This window comes from Adiantum capillus-veneris, chromosome 8 (assembly GCF_014529385.1).
Source record: "Adiantum capillus-veneris isolate H3 chromosome 8, ASM1452938v2, whole genome shotgun sequence".
In the NCBI taxonomy this organism is placed as follows: Eukaryota; Viridiplantae; Streptophyta; class Polypodiopsida; order Polypodiales; family Pteridaceae; genus Adiantum; species Adiantum capillus-veneris.
In genome coordinates this window covers 96,431,824-96,451,809 of record NC_140938.1, presented here as the reverse complement: position 1 = coordinate 96,451,809, position 19,986 = coordinate 96,431,824, and the positions used below count along the sequence as shown (strand labels likewise).

Here is a 19,986-nt window from a genome sequence, read left to right as displayed (position 1 = left end):
TAACTATTCCATAACCGGGTTTACTTATGACTATAAGGGTCCTACCAAGGGACAATACCATATGATGTCGTGAGTTTGTCGAGCTACTTTTATATAATTTATGGTTTGCTTTGGTGAGGTGATTTCAAGTGTTGAATGTCCATAAACTTATATGAGGGTATGTGGTTAGTCACTCCAAACCCTAAAGGCATATATGAATAAAGTGCCTCTCTTTTCATGTTACCGTTTGTTGCATGAGTATCATACAGGTAAAGTGATGGGATAAGGTGTTAGTTTATATTATGGAGTTGATCTTTATGCATTGGTTTGAGTTCAAACATTATCATTTGCATATTATGCATGCACCCAAAAATGGTAGACATTTGTTTTTTGTATATATGTGAAGCCTATGGTTTATGGTTGACTAAAGTGGGTGGACCGGTCGATCCCTACACAAGGTCTGGTGCTCTGCTAGTCATTTTATATTTTTGATGTTATGGTATACCCAAATTTTGTTATTGCACTGATACATGGTTGCCTGTTTCATTTAGATGGGACATTTAAAGATTCTCTTTTGTCATTCTCTCTCTCTCTCTCTCTCTCTCTCTCTCTCTCTATTCCTGCAATGCGGTGAACACATATATTCACCCTCCACAATGTTATTTTTTCTTTGAGTACGCTTTCATTCATATCACCCATTTAGGGGTAGCACTAGTCGCTAGGTGCCTCTAGATGCACTTCAGCTCACAACCTAAACTCTATGCTAGGTAAGGCGCTAAGAACTCCTCCCCTATGAAAACGCCTTTGCAACTCTGATGTATGTTGAGAAATTGTATAAAAGTGTAAATTTTGTATTTTGTGCATAGACCCCTGGGGAGGGGTATCTCTCACATGGTAGTAGCATGGGTAGATCTATGCTTGAGGTTATGGGGATATCATGGAGCCTGATACTAGTTGCATTAGTTATGCATCATGCATGCATTCATGCATGCTATTTGAGAAAGAATATTGTATTCACGATGCATCTATGAGTGACATTGATTGGTGGTACCCACTTGACTTGTCTTCTTATATGGGATTATGTGGTCTTAAGTTATGATGAAGTGGTTGAAGTGTCCAACAATGGTATTAAGAATCTCTTTGAATGTTTGCTTTATAGTAACAAATGGCTCCTAAGGTGGCATCTGAATTCTTTAGCAAGAAAAACAAGGTTTTGGTCATAGTTTTTAACAATATGGAAATGCGGTTACCGAGGGATGTGAGTGAACTCTTTTATCTAGAAATTGAGACCAAATTCTTTGTAATGCTAGGAAACACAACTTTCTGGAAGAGCGTTGATCGTAGTTACCTTATTCGCCATCAAGAACCCTTCCATCAGTTCTTTATTTACATGATGATAGTCCAAGAGATTAGTTTGCTAAACTCAGACTACTTCAACTTAGGATGTTTTTTGGTCTAGAAGATATGTACTACTACTTGGCAATGCACTTCCAAATGTTAAGGATTGCCAAAGTTGACAAGAAGTTTGAAGCACTTGTAGCTATAAGGAAAGAAAACCGAGAAGATAGGTATAGACCACATTGTCGTGTGGGAGGTTTAAGAGAATACCCAATTATGAGACTTAAAAGAGTATTTAGAGATTTGGTCCCAAAACATCAATAATATTGTAGAAAAATCATAAAAATCAAATCTTGATGAATAAAGAGCACATACTCAGTTTTGGTGTACATGTGTACTAAGTATTCTCTCTCCTTGTCTCGTGTATAGACGGATCTTCTTAACCGTCTAGATGAACTCCCAAGTGATTTTGCACGAAAGGTATTTTTCAACTATGCAAATGGATTCAATGTTCATTGAGGAGTTGAAGTGGTTCAAGTTTTAAAGGGGATTAGAGGTTACCTTGTTTCAAATGTAAATGTATATCAAAGCACAACCTAAATTTTGTTCCCAAGTGCTTGATAGATACACGGTTGATCCACAACTTTGGGTTAAGGAAAAGATTCAAGAGGGTGATGTCAAAGTACAAGGATATGTTATTTATCTCAACTTGTTCTCACTCTTGAATATACCAAGCTATGAAATCATCCTTAGTAAGAAGACACTCATGCTTAACCAAAGATAAGGCTTTTGTGAGAAATTCATATATTCACCTTCCACTCAATCCATTTTTTTCTTGAGTATGCTTTCATTCATACACACTCAAGGGTAGCACCAATCACTAGGTACCTCTCGATGTAGTTTGGCTCATGGCTTAAACTCCATGACTGGAATTGGAGCTAGTCTCTTCAGACAATTAATTCAAGTGTTAGAATTTAGAGCTACTGGTTATGTCATCAGTGCAGTTAGGGAGACTGGAACAGAGTACTGGGCTGAAATAGAGAAGTTAACTGGAATGTTATACCGAAACGAGAGACATAACTGAAAGACCGGAAGAGTATTTGTAGATTCAAATTAATAGCTCAAGGATATCTAGTACATTGCATAATGGGTTTAAGCTCAGATAATTACAGAAGCAATGATTACAGGGTGAAGCTAGAGGCGAAGAGCTTGTAAACCCAAAAGTGCTTAGATAGCTAAAGCCAAAAGACAAAGTCAAACAGCTAAGAAGCCCGATTACAATGTAGCGGGTCCTATTTAGAGCTCTTAGGAGTTATTGCAATAACTAACTACAATAAGTATTGCTAGTGTGACTACTCCTTGTTGGTCGGCCTTCCAAGGGGCAGTTCTTGCTTGCTAGGATTGTCCTTGCCTTCTACATCCTTCCCTCCATTCTTGAATTTTGGTATAACCCCAAAATTTTTGAAAAAAAATCCACCGCGTGATTTTGATTTGGTGTTGAGAAAACCATCCAGTGTTCTAATTTGGCCTAAACCGTAAACCCTAAACCCTAAACCCTTCTAGTTGTTGCTGAGTTGGCCAATGTTCCTCATGATAGTACTCTTTCGGTATTGCTAGCTGTATACCTACTTCATGATTGTTGAGTGCTTGCCACCCTTATAGTTGTAATTCCAAGGGTGCCCAACCAAAGAAATTACAGTGCTTAACTGGGAGAATCCACCGTCCAATTCTGAGATGGAACTACCAAGTATCCTTCCACTAAACCCACTTCCTCTTGCCCTTCTTTTGTATTGGTGCCTTAGAAGTCCGAGTGCTGGCATTGTCCTTCTAGATAAGTTTGTAAATGGCCTCTTGCTCAAGGTGATCCCACCTTTCAATGGACATCTCAAATTCATAAGGCGTGAGGGCATTGTAGGTTTTGGTGTCGGGATCATATAGACTACGTTTGCCCTTTGTCAGATGAGTTTTGTCAATTTATGACAATGTGAGGCTATGTGGATCCATCCCTACTAAAGAGGATGATTTGTCTTAATTCTAGCTTCAAAGAGAATCTTAGCCATCTCTCTGTATTATGGCCCCAGTCTTGGTTTTGCAGTGATATCCTTTTCAGGATTCTTAGAAGACTCCACAGTTAGTTGAAGTAACTAATTTGTGATCTTTGTTAATCCACGAAGCTGGATCTTCCACTGTCCCATATAGAGTTTGACCTTTGGCATTTCTCCTTGCAGATCCATGACAAGGATCCATTTTGAGGGCATTGTTGATCAGTGATTGCCAAGCTTTCCATTCCATAGTGGCTCGCTCATACCAGTCTTAGAGTTCATTGGTGATGCTGAAGTAAGTGAGCCAATCCACTGGTTGTGGATGTTGAGGATATAAAGCTGGGAGAAATCTACTGACCTTCAAACTGCTGGTTACTCAACTGCTGGTCTGGTTGGTATTTGTTGGGTTCACTGCCCCCTGTAGCAGTTGATCTCCCAGCTCCAGAGCCTGAGGGTGGGGAAGGAGGAATATTATCATCATCATCAGGTTTATCTGCTGGGTTGTCCTCCCCGCTCTCATCCTGCCCTTCTTCCCTCTGAATCTCCTCATTAGGATCATTTTGCTTATCAATATAATCCATAATGGCTTGATTTGTGAGGTATGTGTTGTATTCAAAGAGCTTTTCTTGCAAATCACTCTACATGGTCTCCATAAGTGCATTCAAATTGTCCATATCCATGGTTACATTGCCTTGTGGAGTCAAAATATCAGCAAGGTTATTATAGATATATCTCTCTGTAAGGGAGGCCTTCAATGTAGTGTGGGTTGTCAACAACGTCTTGAAGTCAACCCGCTTCATTCTCAGCATAGTTTGAAATCTGTCAGCATTTCTTAAGGCTTCTACCTTATCTTCATTTAACTGCCGATTCTCTGTCTCGAGATTGAACAAATTTGCTTGTAGCTCCTTAATTATTTATGTTGACTGATTTTCACCAATACCTAAGAGATTGTGCCCCAATATCCTGCTGGAGTTTTTGAATCTGCTGCTGACTGCTTTCCAGTTCTTCTTTTGGTTTAGACACTTCTTCATTGGAGGCTGATGAATCCATCATCTGTCCTAACGTGTTGACAATGGTGTTTCATGATGATTGGATAAGCATCGAGCAGCCATCGGCTACTATTACCGGGTCAGATTGGAATGGCTCATAAACCATAATGGGAGCCATGTATGGTAATGCTACCAACTCTGATTTTTGAAAAATTAGTCGGCCTTTGAGAGGGTTATGCTGTAACATCTACAGTCTATTCTTCTTGGCTATGGATAAAGCCAATTCACTGAAAGGAATTTTGTTAGCTGGAATGGCAGGTGCTGAACCCTTTCCCTTGTCATTATTGACTACCACCTGTTTAGCGCTTGACGTCTTGCTAGCTTGTTCCAGCACTGGTGTCTGTTGGAGTCTGTTTTTCAGGTATGGCTGAAGTCTGGCATGCTGAGGACTTTTCAATAGTCAAGGACTTGACCTGACTCTCCAGTTGCTTCAGTAAAGTGCTGATTTTGGCCAATGTAATCTTTGGTTTCTTTGAACCACCGGCCACCACACACCTGTGTAGCCTTTCTCTTCTGTCCAGTTAGAGCCAATTGATTTCTTGGAGCCTCTTCGTCTGAAGATAGATCTACATTGTTAGTGGCTAGAATGGGTTTCAGACTCCAAGCCATCTTTACTTGGAAAGAGGCTTCTAGAGCAGTTTCCCAGTATAGAAACTGCCAGACATACCACGCTTTGAATACAGTCTGAGATTGCAGCTTGGCAGTCTGCTGTAGCACATTGTGAGACAAAATCTACCATAAATTGATTTTAGTTATAGCATTTAATCTTTTTGCAAGGAGCATGGAAAACAACTTTTCTGACACATATGTGGGATTGTTCTTCAGGCTAACAGCCTCAACAACAAACCTGTAGTAGCTGAGGGGATGTCCAGTTCTGCTACTGGAACCCCTTGTGCACTAGCCTTTTGTTTCTTTTTGGCTGGTTCATCTTCTTTCAAAGACAAACTTCTCTACTCTGCAGATGTTGTGGTCGACTTTGACTCATTGGGCATTTTGAAAGCAGAGGCAATGTCGTCAGGTGTTGCCGTGACTCTTACACCATTGACAATAGCACTATCTTCCTCAGCATTAAAAGAATCAAGAACCTGCTCGATAATGGCCATGTAAAAATCCAACCTTGTAGCCTACACAACCACATGCAAATCCCATAGCTACAGCAGCGCTTCAGCTTGCTTAGTAAACATATACCTTTGTATCTTGCTATGTGGAATAAGTGGTAGAGAAGCTTGAAGAGAGTTAATGACTGCTGCATTTTCATCTACGGTATCCTGCATCTTCTCTGACATTTTCCTTCTACCCATACACTATGAGGAAGGTAAGTGTGTAGAGGAAGAAGACTTACTTGTATATTCAAGGCCATAGCAAGGTGTGTCGGGTAGACAATGATCAATAGAATTTTCTGACAAGGAGGTTTGCGGTTGTAGTGAAGAGTCCTTAGAGCTTGGCAATGTCGAGTGTGTAATAGCAGGTAGGTGTCGTGCAGAAGATTTGTGATGAAGAATGCCCACCACCTTACTGGTATACGCGTTCGTGCCATAAAAGCTCCACTACTTTTTATTGTTCCTAGAGTTCTGTGCACCGTTGGTGATGTGGCATACATGCATTGGCTAATTCTTCCCATAGTCTCTTTAATGATTATCACATGCATTCCCACTGGCCCTTTTCCCCATGAGAACTGGTATTGGCTCTGACACTTTACTAACTCTTCCACTGACACTGTTTTATCACGCTGATACTTTTCTAGCACCGTCACTAGTTCTGGTACTGGTTGTACATGGAAGAGGTTTAGAATGGCTGATTTTGAAAGTTCCTGGTTATCAGTACCCAAAATGCTAGCATCTTCTTCTTTGGAGGTTTCTTTCTCATTAGAATAATATAGCTTAATTTTGGTCCCATTACAACAAACACCTGGCAGTAGTAGTCCACATAGGTCCTTCAACTTCATATGGACCGGCCCAAGCTATCTTTAAGTTTGGTTTCTTAGGGCCCAATTTGGATTGATAAAGAAAAACTAAGTCTCCCTTCTAGAACTCTCTAGCTTTGATTCTTCTATCATGCCAGTGCCCCGGGGGATTCACTCTATATACAAAATGGGACGCCACCTGCGAGCGGACAACTTTGGTAAAACCCCTATATACCACTCATATTAGGGAACATGACCCCCCTTCTACGCTTATACGACAATATATGAAGAAAAATATCATGCCCCTATCTTACATATAAAATTTAGGTCTCACATGATCTAACAAAGAGTGTATAGCATTGTGACTGGCAATGTACTAAGAAACCACTTCTGTTGATAGCTAGATGTACCCTCAATGTGTCTTAGTTTGAATTTCAAACTATATGCACGATCAACCTAAACCCTGGCTACTCATCCAATTCTGACCCATCCAAAGCTGGTGTAAATCAACCTTTGAACTGCTCCAAATCAGCCCTTATCTATGACCTGCTTGATGCAAAATTTGATGTGTAACCCAATAAAAAACTTCCCCTAAATTCATCCGAGTTCTATTTCACATTGGTGACCAATTGTTACAAGTAATCAACCCGAGTCAGTCCCCCCCCCCCCCCCCAAAAATAAATATGATACCCCCCTTCCTTATTTTTAAGCTTGGGAGATAAATTATTGGGGGCTTGTCCCTAACTTATACACTTATATAACTTGTAAAAAAACCCCCCTACCCTACACTTACGTGGTGTGGTAAGTTTTCCATGGTGAATCCACCGGGGCCAGTGCTTTCTTCTTTGCTGAACAACTTCCTGTTCCAGCATGGCAGGTTGTCGCAACTCATCCAACTGCACTAATTCTTCCAGTCTATGTTTAATATTATGATTAAAATACAATCCATATTCCACTTCCATTCTAATACTAAGAATCACGAATTCAATAGGCACTACGGCTTCCGTACTGCACACCATTCTGAAAGGTGTCATTCTAAAGGTGACTTTATAAGCTATTTTGTAGGCCCATAGAGTAGTTTGTACCTTAAGAACCCACTGATGTGGTTCCTTCTAAACAATATTGGTAAGGATTTTCTTGATGGTTTTTTTACTATTCTCTACTTGACCATTGCACCTAGGAAAATAAGTAATTGATTTCTTCTGCTGCTTAGCTGAGAGCATTTCCATCAAAATTTCCATGGTAGCATTGATGAAATGTGTCCCTTGATCAGACACAATCTCAATGGGGCATCTATATCGGCAAATAATGTTTTCAAATAGGAAAACAGTAGTGGACTTTACAGTATTATCTGGAAGAGCCTTGGCCTGTACCCATTTAGTGACATAACAGGTAGCCATTAAGATATATCGGTTCTTCCTTGGAGTGATCTTCTTGAATGGTCCCATGAAGTCCATACCCCATTTCATAAATACTCCCAGTGGTTGAACTGGAGTAAGTGGAGTCATATTAGCTACTGTTCGTCTGCCCATTATCTGACATATATCACAAGTTTTGCAAAAACTTCGAACATTAGATATCATAGTTTGCCACCATAATCGAGCCTGCAAAATCTTCTTGTAAGTAATATCATTCGAGAAGTGTCCTCCAAAATCCCCATCGTGTGCTTCAAAAATAACTTGCATTCTTCCTTCCATTGGCGCACACCTTTGAAGAACCCCATCTACTCCCAACCTATAGAGCAATCCTCCTATGATGGTGAACTTCAGACTCTTAATAATTAGAGCCTTCTTCTGGTTTTGAGTCCAATTTTGTGGGAGTCCTCCTTTTAAAAGGAACTGATATACATCATACCATTATGGATCTGTGTTTTCCTCAGGTGCCACCTAAAACAACTCTGCATCTACTGGCTCATCTCTCAAGGATATTTGTGAGTAGTCGTCAGTACTTCTGGATAGGAAATCAGCACCACAATGAGATTTATCATGCTTGTGAAATATGCGAAAGTAAAACTCCATTAGGAACGTCATCCATCTGATTTATCTTCCTTGGATAATCACTTTGTTAAGAAAAAATAATAATGCCTGATGATCCACATAGAAATGAAATAGCTTGCCCAGTAAATAATGTCGGAACTTGGTGGCACTGAAAACCATTCCTAAGGCTTCTCTCTCCGTGGTAGTATATCCTTGTTCAGCTTGACTGGCAAAACACACTGGATAATTAGTCCTTCCTTCTGGTTGAGCCAGTATTGCTCCCATTTTTTGTCCCGAAGCATCGACATGCACATGGAAGATGACATCCCAATCCGGTTGTCGGAGTATTGGCTAACTGATAATGGCATTTTTAAGACATTGGAAGCTCTCCTCACATTCAGTAGTCCAGATGAACTTGCTGGTTTTCTTAGTGAGCTCATATAAAGATAATGCCTTGGAAGCAAACATATAAACAAATATTCTATAAAAATTGATATATCCTAAGAATGAACTTAGTTTTGATGTTGTTTGAGGTGCCTTGGCCGGCTGGACACACTAAATTTTATCATTGGCCATCTCTATGCCATTCTTGGACACTATATGCCCCAGTAATTGTCCCTTTCAGACCAGGAAAATAGATTTGAATGGATTTAAACATATCTTCTTCTCCTTACAACACTGGAAAACCATTTCCAGAAATAGAAAATGCTTCTCCTTAGTTGAGAATACAGTGAAGTCATCCATAAATATGGCAAGAAATTGGTACAGTAATTCATTGACTATCTCCATCATGCAACATTGGAATGTTGCTGGAGCATTGCAAAGACCAAATGGCATGACCAAATACATGAATGCACCTTGGAGTTTTTATCTGCACGTGTAGAGACATGTTGATTTGGCTGTATAGAGACATGTGAGTGTGAGGGATCCCTTTTTAAAACTACACCCCATTCAGTGGTTTCTTCGATATTTAGGAGAAATCTTTAGTGCCATCCATAAAGCTATATACATCTCATGGCCTGCAATCTCATCAAATAGCATGGCCGTAAAAGGTAATGGAAAATAATCTTTGATGGTTTGAGCATTCAGCTTTCGATAATCCACAAAAACTCCGAGCTTTCCATTCTTTCCTGGCACTACCACAATAGGGAATAGCCAGTCACTACTGGCAACTTTTGTGATGAATCCAGCCTTTGGAAGGTTTTTGATTTCTTCTTTGACCTTCTTAGCAGAGTTTGAATTCATTATGTACCGTTGTAGGGGCACTAGTAGTCTACCATCTAACTTCAGAGGTATTCTATGTTCACAAACCTCTGGATCTACACCTCTTAAATTGGTATGCTCCCATGCGAATACGTCTTTGTATTTTTGGAACACAAGTCGGGATTTTTCTTTCATTCCTGCATTCAGATTCTTGTTTACTTTGATCAATCAAGGAATTTCCTCAGAACCCAGATTCCATTCTTTGATTTCTTGATCATCTAGAAGCAACCAATTTGGCCCACCTCCCTTCCTTTTGGTTGACTCCTTAGCATAATCCCAGGATGGACCTGTTAGTTCTCAATTGTCATTTGGAACTCCAGTAACTTCTTCAGAGTGCCCCTCTTCAGTGGCCACTAGTGTAGTGGATTATGCCAATCAGACTAGTGGGCCATTTGCAACCATGGGCGTCCCAGTAACATCCCATATGCACCTTGCACATCCAGTATCAGGAAGTTGGTCTTGAACTTTTCTTTTCCCACACTTATCTGCATATTTTTTATCATCCTAGTTCCCTGCACAACTCTGTGATCGACCATTCAAACCTTAAAGGGTGCTGCTTTTAAGTTTGTGATACCCATTCTTTGCTGAAGATGTGCCCCCAGGATGTTTACACCTGCCCCTCCATCTAGTATGACATCGGATAGTGGCTCCCATTGTTTTTTGACTTTGTAGTCTACCTGGTTTATCGGAACTTCATCATCTTTGACAACTGCCAAGTCAACTGATCTGGCATCGGCTTCAGCCTTTCATCGCTGTCTGATGAATTTTGTTGCTTCAGGCAAAGTTTTTCTGATGTCTTCTAATTCAATTGTTAGTTTCTGAATTATTTCAGAAATTTTAACATGAATTTCTTCTCTCTCTTGATCAAAGTTATTTTCAAAACTCAAGGAGTCGGGACTATCTTCACAGTGCCAATCCTTTGTTTTGATATTTGCTTTGCCCACTTCATTGTTTCCCATTGCAGCTAGAGCTGATTTAATGTTTTCTAGATCTTCCACCTGTCCTTGGACTGTAGCCAACATAGTCTCAAAAATTCTAGATCGTGACTGATCTGGCTGTCTTTTCTCAAAAGACTAGGCTAGTATCTTCTAAATGACTCGAGCATCAGAACTTTCTGGCTGCTCTGGTAGCTTCTTGGCTAGATCTTTAGTGATATTAGCTGCCAGTTCTCTCTGCTCCTGCCATTCATCGACTACCTTCTCTTTGCCCTTTGCCTTCCATACCTCTCTCCCGCTGAGTCCATTTGCTAGTTTCAGAATTGACTAGTTTTACCGGCTCATGTGGGATTTCCTCAATGACTACCCCTTTACTGCATGTAGCTACTTATATTGGAACTTTCTCTGGGGCTTTTTCCTCAGTAGCCACATTAGTACTGGGTGCCTCTAGACACTGAGCCACAAAGTGCCAATACTTTCCACAAGTATAGCAATCAAGACTTTGATTTTGAAAATTACCACGACCCTGGCCTCGGCTTGTACCTTCGTGGTATCTGCCGTGCCTAGTACCAGTGCCACTGGTACCTGATTTCTCCTCTTGGGGTACACTAGTTGTCTCTCCCTTAGCTAGTTCAACATTGGTAAATGCCACTAGAGACAGATCCTTTCCCTTCATGAAGTGATGAATTTGAATGCCACAATTGTTCCATAAATGACCATATGCTTTGCAATAGGTACACTGTGGACATTCATTGGAAATATGATCTTTAGATTTTCACCTTGAGCACCAGGTTTCCATTCTCCTAACTAGTTGTTTAGTCTGGTTGATTTTAGTAATCTGCAGGGCCATTTTATCAAGCTTCTTGGACCCAGACCCTTTCTTAACCTTGTCCTTGATCTTTTCAATCTGAGCTGTTGTTAGAGCTACTGGAGGTCTCACTAGATTTGTAATTCTCAGTGGAAGAACTGCTACTACTGGACCTCCTCTTCTTGTGGCTTCTCTCCTTCTTAGCTTGTTGTTCAAGCTTGAGAGCTCTCTGCACCAAATCATTAAATTTATTTGTTGGTGCAGGTACCTCTTGTTATCTGAGCTTCTTACTGCGCGTAGGTATCCATTTAGAAACCATGCGCGCAGCCTCTTTTTTGATGGTGGCTCCTGCAACTGCCTAGTTAACTCCTTGATCATCTCAACCTAACTTCTCACTGACAATTTCCCTTGTCTAATCTTATCTAGCTCACAGAGGATGTCCTCATCACCCTTGTTGTCTGAATACTCTAGTCTGAAAGCCTTGAGCACTTTGTTGTATGATCTGAGTTGGCAAGCTGGGTAATGGTAATACCATTTCCTTGCTGCATATTTTAGTGTCTGAGAAAAATATTCTCCCCAGTCATCTTCATCAATATTCTTCAACTCAGCATACTGCTCAAAAGCTTGAATATGAACATCTGGATCATCTTTCTTTCCTCGAACACTAGGGAAGAGATCTTCAATCAAGAAGTATAATCATGCCGATCGGCATCGTTTCTGCTACTTCTGACCTTGGGAGCCTGACTGCGTCTTGAAGACTTCTTGTAGTGATAATTTGTATCAGCATCCAGTCAACTTTTTCTTCAATTCTAGTTTTTGTCTCTTCTCTCCCTTTCCTGTTGGAGCTGTGACAAATGCCCTTGCTGCCCTTGGCCTCACCTGCCTATGTTTGGATCAAGAACTCCTAGTTTTGCATTCCTCATGCTCGACCCTTCTCCTGCGTTGCATTTATTTGACTGAATAATTCAATTTATATCGAATAACTCGTCATTATTCACATATTATCGTAAAATACGTGGAATTTTTGAATAATTTATAAACTATCGAGGATCGATACAGTATCAGTCGCTACTTAAACTATCAATTGATCTAATATCGATCGATACGATTATATAAAAAAACATTTTGTTTGATACGTTTTTGATCGATTTTAATTTTGGAGCTTTCTAGTTGTCACAGAGCTCACACTCTCTACCTCATACTTTCAAGATGCATTGTATTCTCTCTATGTTTATGTCAATGAATTTGTTCTCAATGAATTTGTTCTGGAGTTGCTAATTGATGACTTTGTTAAGAGTCAAGCAATGTCTTTTTATTTGATTGCCAAGCAATGTCCTCAATACTTATGTTTATGCGAATTCTCTTCAATACTGGGAGGTACAATGAGAAAAAGTGAGATACATTATCATGAAAAGATGTTTACATTTCTCCATCTATCACAGGCACCAGTTCATCAACCTCTTCATCGTCTAAACATTTTGTAGCCACTTTCCACTCCATCTCATCATCACTACATCTCTGTTCCGCCATAGTTTCATGCGTTTGAAGCACTCCAAAGTGTACTTCGGTCGCACGTGTGACCATCTTTGTGGGTACATGAAGGAGACACATGTTACAAAAGACGTACACAAGGTCTGCTGCATGAGCATGACTTAAGCGATTTCTGCACTTTGAGTGCACAAAGTCATAAGGAGACCAATTGCTGCATGAGCATGACTTAAGCGATTTCTGCACTTTGAGTGCACAAAGTCATAAGGAGACCAATTGCGCTCACAACTACCACTGGATGTCGCGACTAAAAGCACCCTGGTCGCCACGTGTTGTAACTCAACTACGTCTCCTCCATATTCTTTCCAGCATACTGGGCCTGACATCTTTTTTACACTATTAAGAACCCAAGGATCTCCAAAATTTCCTTCCCTATTGGCATAATCCATCCTCTGCTGTAATGCATCCATGCCATCGTCGCCTGGCAACAACTACGAGCAGACATTTCTAAAGTCTCCCATCACCTCTTTGTTGGAGGCTTGTCCGTTCATCTGAAACTTTGGATCCAAGACAAATGCAGCACCATGCAATGTTGTGTGCATTTGAGCCCATCGTTTTCCCACAAGATGCACAATTTGTGATCTCTCTCTTGCACTGTAGTGGTTGTATTCTTTGGTTTGACGCAACACCTTAGACATGATCCAATAAACCTTACCAATGACAAACTTATCTGTGTCAACAATCCTTAGTAGTTCCACATAGGGCTTACTAACCCCAACAAGTTTGTCAATGTTCCGCCAAAGAGAGGAGATTGCACCAAGGGCACACATTTTTGAGCTACTTCACGATGGCTTGGATACTTGCTGAGCCAAGCCTCCCAATGGTGATCTGCAATAGCTTCTGTAAGAGCCGCTTGCACTTCAATGAGATTATTCAAAACATAGTACGATGTAGTGAACCGTGTGGCACAAAAAATTTGAAGTGCTTTTTTCAGAGACTTGGAGCGAAATAAAGCATATGTAAACTGATGTTCCCGTATTAACTTGACTATGTGATTGGCGTCAATAAGAACCTATTTTATGAATGATAATCTACCCATATTCTTTAGAAGTAAATTCAGGGTGTGAGCTGCACATCCAATCCATGTAATTTTTGAGTACTTTTCCATAATGGCTAAACCTGCTCCTTTGTAGTTTGAAGCATTATCTGTAACAATAGCTGTCACATTCTTCAGTCCACCCAATCAAGAAATAGCTCACTCATATACCTTTGTCAAGTACAGAGTTGTCTTCTCTTTCAATGAGGTATCAATGGCCTCCAAAAACATTGCACCTTTGGGACAAATTACCATGACATTAATCAATGGTTTTTTCTGACAGCTGGTTCATCCGTCGAGGGCTATGGTACAACCAAACACTGGAACAAAGTCAAGCATTGTTCGCCTGAGAATTGCTTCTGTACTCCTCTTCACTTTGTTAATATACTCCGTTCGCATTTAATTATAATCAGGATAGATGAATCCTTTTTTTGCAGTTGACATTAGGGGATCTTTGAAAATAGGATTTCTTATGACATTAAATGAGATTCCACAAGCCATGAAGGCTTGTGTCCACTTAAGATGCATTTGAGCATGTCCTGTTGAGTGAATGCTTCCTGTAGATTCCCAGGCGTACTGGCTCTGCTGGATGTCTCGGGACTAGCATCTATCCCTCCCATGGCACCATTTGGAAAAGTGTAAGGACTTTGAGGTGTTCGGGTTGTTCCCATAAAGGGTCCTTGTTTAGCTTGCATGTCTTATTGATCCACACTCACTTCTTCTATATTGACAGTTGATGTACCTGTCATGCCCTTCTATCTCTTAGGAAGAAGTCTTGCCTGTTTGCATTTCTTTACATACCCTGCAAAATGGACCCATATGTCGTTAGGTGGTGCTCCACATTCTTTCACATTGGGACTAGTGCCAAATAAATGTTCTTTCATGCGAGTTTCATTGCCGTGCCACTTATGCCCACAATGTTTGCATTCCAAAAACGAAACTGTTTTGCCTCTCTCTTTTTCCTCCACATACGACCACTCTTTTTCTCGCACCATGCTTTCTAACTTTAACAAAATATATCCTACAATCAGTAGATACACTATGATTATAATTTTTCACCATAATAGCGCAATGAGAAAGATAAAAGTGGTAAGAGCATGAGCTCAATAACATCCATGTGACTCCCAAGTACTATGCATGACTAATCTTCACTAGGAGGTAAGATCTTTAACTCGATCACAGCCTAGTGAATTCTATAGGTAATCCACCATATTCACTTAGAGGTAAGAGCCTAAGCTCAATAACAACCAAGTTAATCCTACTTCATACCTTAAACCTCACTTGGAAGTAAGAGAATCATCTTATAACAACCAAGAGGCACTAAGTGGACCTATTATATGCAACCAAGTGAATCCTACTTCATACCTTGATCCTCACTTGGAAGTAAGAGAATCGTCTCATAACAACCAAGAGTCACTAAGTGGACCTATTCTATGTATATATGAGGTAAGAACATTTGTTCATGACAACCAAAAGACCCTACATGTATGTGTATATGTTCCAAATGTATGGACTAGCACTATTATTTGTTCACATATTATAGCTAGATAGATTTTAACCATCAAATATCACTTTTAGTATCTATTCTAAAACAATAGAGCTAAGAGTATAGCTTCTAATGTTTAGAATTATACATTCGCACTATAGCTAGAAAAATAGCCTCTAATCCATACAATTATTTATTTATCTATTCTTAAACAAATAGAGCTAAAGTATAGTCTCTATTGCTTAGAGTAATTTATTTAATCTTATCAATAGAATTAAAGAATAATTTCTATTGTTAACACTAGTTCTGTAATCGCACACTTGAATCTCCTGAGACACTAAAGTGTCCTGTTTTTCTAGCAACTTGTCATAATTATTTGGTGAATCTAGAAAAAAAATTCATAGGTCAAGTTCATATCTTAGGTCAGCTATGAAGTGAAGAACATAGCTAAATTTTATTTTTGACAAAATTAATATTATAATGATAAGTTTTAAGATGAAAAAATCATAGAAATTTAGTGCAATTTTAACAATTTTTTCATAAATTGAATATAACTTCTCATCAAAACAAGATTTTGCATAGATTTCAAGGTGTATGAATAGGAAAAAACTTATTTTAGCAAGAAATTGAGCTTCATAACTTAGTGATGGGACTAGATTTTTGTTATAATCAAAAGACCAAAATCTTGAAACTGTTGACAAAGAGGAGAATTTTGGCCTTTCAAGGCCTCTTTCATTAACATGATGAGGTTATGGGAGCAAACCTAAGATGTATAATGTATCTATAGGTCAATACCCATCAACCAAGTATTTTTCAAGGGTTCAAACTCATAGGCATCTTGTAATTAATTTAAGCTCATTTAAAAAAAATTGTAGTGCATAATTTCTTGCAAAAAAAACATTGCTATGAAAAACTAATGAAAGTGTGTATATAAATCTCCCAATTGTGTCCATATGAGGTATTTGTATATAAATAAGTGAGATGAACGGAAAAATCTAAAAGTGGACTTTGTTTTAAGGCTTATCTTTGATTAATTAAAAAATCATAATGACAACATGCGCACTTTTTTGGATATACCATAAATCACCAAATGTGGCTTGCATAACCATTAAAAATTATCACCTTATGTAATGGGTCATAGATCTAGTATATATGCATCATAAGACATTGTAAATTTAGATGAGCTAAATGTTTTGTTTGATTGTTAATTGAATTTGTGAGCGTTGCATATTTGACCCACATGAATTTCTATATTTAATTCTAGTCACCGAGAATTTATTTCTCACATGAAAATTGCAAAAATATCAAACACATATATAGGTAGTTACAACAGATTATTGCATGCACCCTGCTCTTTTTTTTCTTACGCTAGAGTACAAGTTTTAATGAAACATCGGTGAAGGGAATTGTAACTAAAACACACAAACTTGAGCTTTATATACTACTATTGTATCGATAAAAAATATATAGATCGATTAATGTTATCGATTGAAAAGCCTATCGATCGATTAAATATCGATTGACACTTTATCGATTGATATGTAAGCAATAAAATGTTTTGCAAAAAGCTGACGTTGGAGAGGGGGAATGGGAAACACACCTGACACACACACAATGGCCCATATATAGCTCAGGGTATTCACAACACCACTGTCCTCTCGAAAACACCTTCAAAAAAGACGATTCACACTAGCAAGGACTTGCCTGCACTTTGCCCAACGCGCACACGCTTTGCACAATACTCAGACAGCGATCACATCGATCTTGCCTGCTTCCAGCTCTTCCACAACTCAACACCTCTTTCTCTTTCTCTCTCACACACAGAGGGGGCCCGGGGGGCGCACACGCTCACACACATTGGCACCACACACCTTCGAGACGAGCAAAGAAGAAAGGGGGTAAGGGGGAGAGACGATGCCGAAAAATCAGCAATGATAGATTTCCTTGCAATGAAAAAACACCATGTACAACATCCATGTAGTCTGCTCTTGGCCACAGCATGGCCATCACCCATCCGTATAGAGGGGAACACACATCCCTCGAAACTCGACTACGTCGGCACACACTTCGACGACAAAATTCACCACTCGCTTCGCATTGGTGGCAACTTCGCATCTTGATAGCCCTCGCTAGCCGCCATCTCCGCAAGGCGCTTGACCTATTTGAGCCGCTTCACAAACGATGCTCTTCTCCCATGGCTTCGATTGTCGAGCGCTCGAAGATATCTCCTTCCTCTCCCTTCTCTTCCCAAAGAAAAGCCCTTCCTCCTTCAAAAAACGTAGCCCCCTCCTTTTCCTTTCATTTCCACTTTTTCTTTTTCAAGGCAAAGAAGAAATTCCTTTTTTTTTTGGCAATGGCGCCCTGTGCTACTGTTCTCACTTAAGCCTCCCCTTAAACATAAGGTTTGAACTTCTTTTTTTTCCTTCTTCCCCCTTGAGTCCAACCACCCTTTTAGCTTTTTTTTTTCAATTCACAAGCAAAGGGGTTTTAATCTTCACTTCCATACATCGGTGCTTTTTACTCGTATATTCTTGTCGGCCACCCATTCGGTCGTGCCATACCAAATTCCATCTCGTCAAAGCCATATCCAGTTGTCTCGCATCCTCGAATGGCGGCCCATAATGCTGAAAAAAAACCCGATCTGTAAGATCTCTGATCCCAAGCTAAAGAGCACCCCTGCACTACAAAATAATCATACTACAAAAAGGTACTATTTTTGGCAGTTTTTTTAAATCTGTCGGTGCCAAGATGTTTAGAATGTTAAAGAGCTTTCAAAAATGAATAAAAACAATTTTTGTGAAAATTTTCCTAAAATAGTAAGGTTTTGGTCACCCAACCTGTCTAGTTTTGAACGGCTCGACAAACTGCATTCCTACCCAGAATTTTAAAAAATGCATTTTCGGACACCGGGAGCCGCTAAATATGGCAGGTACTCAGGATGATGCACCTTAGTTCTCTCTAAGCACAACAAGTTTCGGAATTAAAATCCAAACTGTAACGACCGTCTAAGGTTAATGTTTTTAGTTTTTTAAGGCTAGCGGGGGCACCAGCACTTGGGGGCTGGCGTGTGCACGGGCTCTAGGCTATTGGAGACTTGTTTTAGTAGATAGAGGGCACCCTCACACACATAGGGGCTCGTGAGAGAGTTTCCAAGCAAGAGAGAGAGTGTGAGACTCAGTTAAAACAAGCAAATTGGACACTTGCAAGCTATGCACTCAAGCTGCCATGCATGACCAAAGTGCTCATTCAGATGCAATTAGCAACAGATTTTGACATCTTGAGGTTGGGAGTCTATTTAAGGACCTGTTCCCACACACACACACACACACAGATACTCAATACACACACACACACTCCCTCACACACACACACACACACACACACACACACACTCACTCACACACATACCTTGGGCGAGGTGCTGTCGGCATACACAATCTCTAGGAGATGATTAAGGGAAGGAGGTGCTGCCAATTTCTCATCGAATTAGGCTTCTTGGATCAGAAATTAAGGTCTTAATCAACTTGAATTATGATAATCTCGAGTTAAATTCATGCTTACATCTTAATCTCTCTATGAATCCCTTATTTTCCGCTAATACTATGCATAATCTAACTACTCTACCTAGTAGCAACTCTCTAAATCACACATGTGATTAATCTATTTCACTATCTTAATACAATTAGTTAATTATGCATCAAATCAACTTTCTTAATCATCAATTAATCCATGATTAATAATAGTGAATAGCCAGCTAATTAGTTCAACGCAAGAATGATGGAACTAAGTTAGTCTCTACCAAAGTAGCAGATTGAACGATTTCAATCAGTCATTGCATTAGGAATGAATTTAATTAACAAGAATTAAACTCTAATTACAAGAGACTAATGTGTAAATTAGAGAAATTAATCACCCTCTTAAATTATTGTCATTATAGAAAAGGAAATTCTTCCGCATGTGCACAAGTTAATTATGTACTTTTTTGTTCATCTTAGAGAAGCAATTAGTATAGCAAATTCATCATTCAATTATTCTAATTGAGCAAGTAATCACAGGAAACTGAATCTTCCAATTGCCGAGCTAAACATCTAATTTTAAGGCCAATTCTCATAAGATCATGTTGTCAATGTAATAAAAACTTAGATCAACTAGTGTTAATCTAAATTTTCCCAAGATAGATTATGATAGAGGAGTAATTATCATACCCCTGAAATGATTTTGTTTTTCCCGTATAAGAAGAAATGCTTGTTAAAGTTAATCATGTTGTTATCTGACCAACTGCGGATTGTCATGGTATACCGTACTCTAGTCTCTTTTCCAAAATCATCTTCTTAAGTAGTGAGTAAAAATGGCCCCAAAGAGGACCCGTTTTGGTGGATCTCACGACCATGAGGCCGGAATGAGCAACACCAACAGAAAGGGAAAGGCTCCCATGGTCGAGCAAGTACCGGTCATCTCACGAAGCAATGAGGAGGAAATTATCGAGGTAGACCTAAATCTTAATTCAAGTACAGTTTAATAACATTGCATTTCGGTAAGATAGGAAAATAATTACTCCAAACATGTTGGTAATCCAATGGAGACCACGGCATTTTTAATTAGTGTATTTAAATTCAAGTAGGA

General features: G+C 39.5%; 1 pseudogene; it reads right to left on the bottom strand.

Annotated features, from left to right (window-relative positions):
- Window positions 1-12,712: 12,712 nt before the first annotated feature.
- LOC147452604 (uncharacterized) lies at window positions 12,713-17,503 on the bottom strand (annotated as a pseudogene).
- Window positions 17,504-19,986: the final 2,483 nt, after the last annotated feature.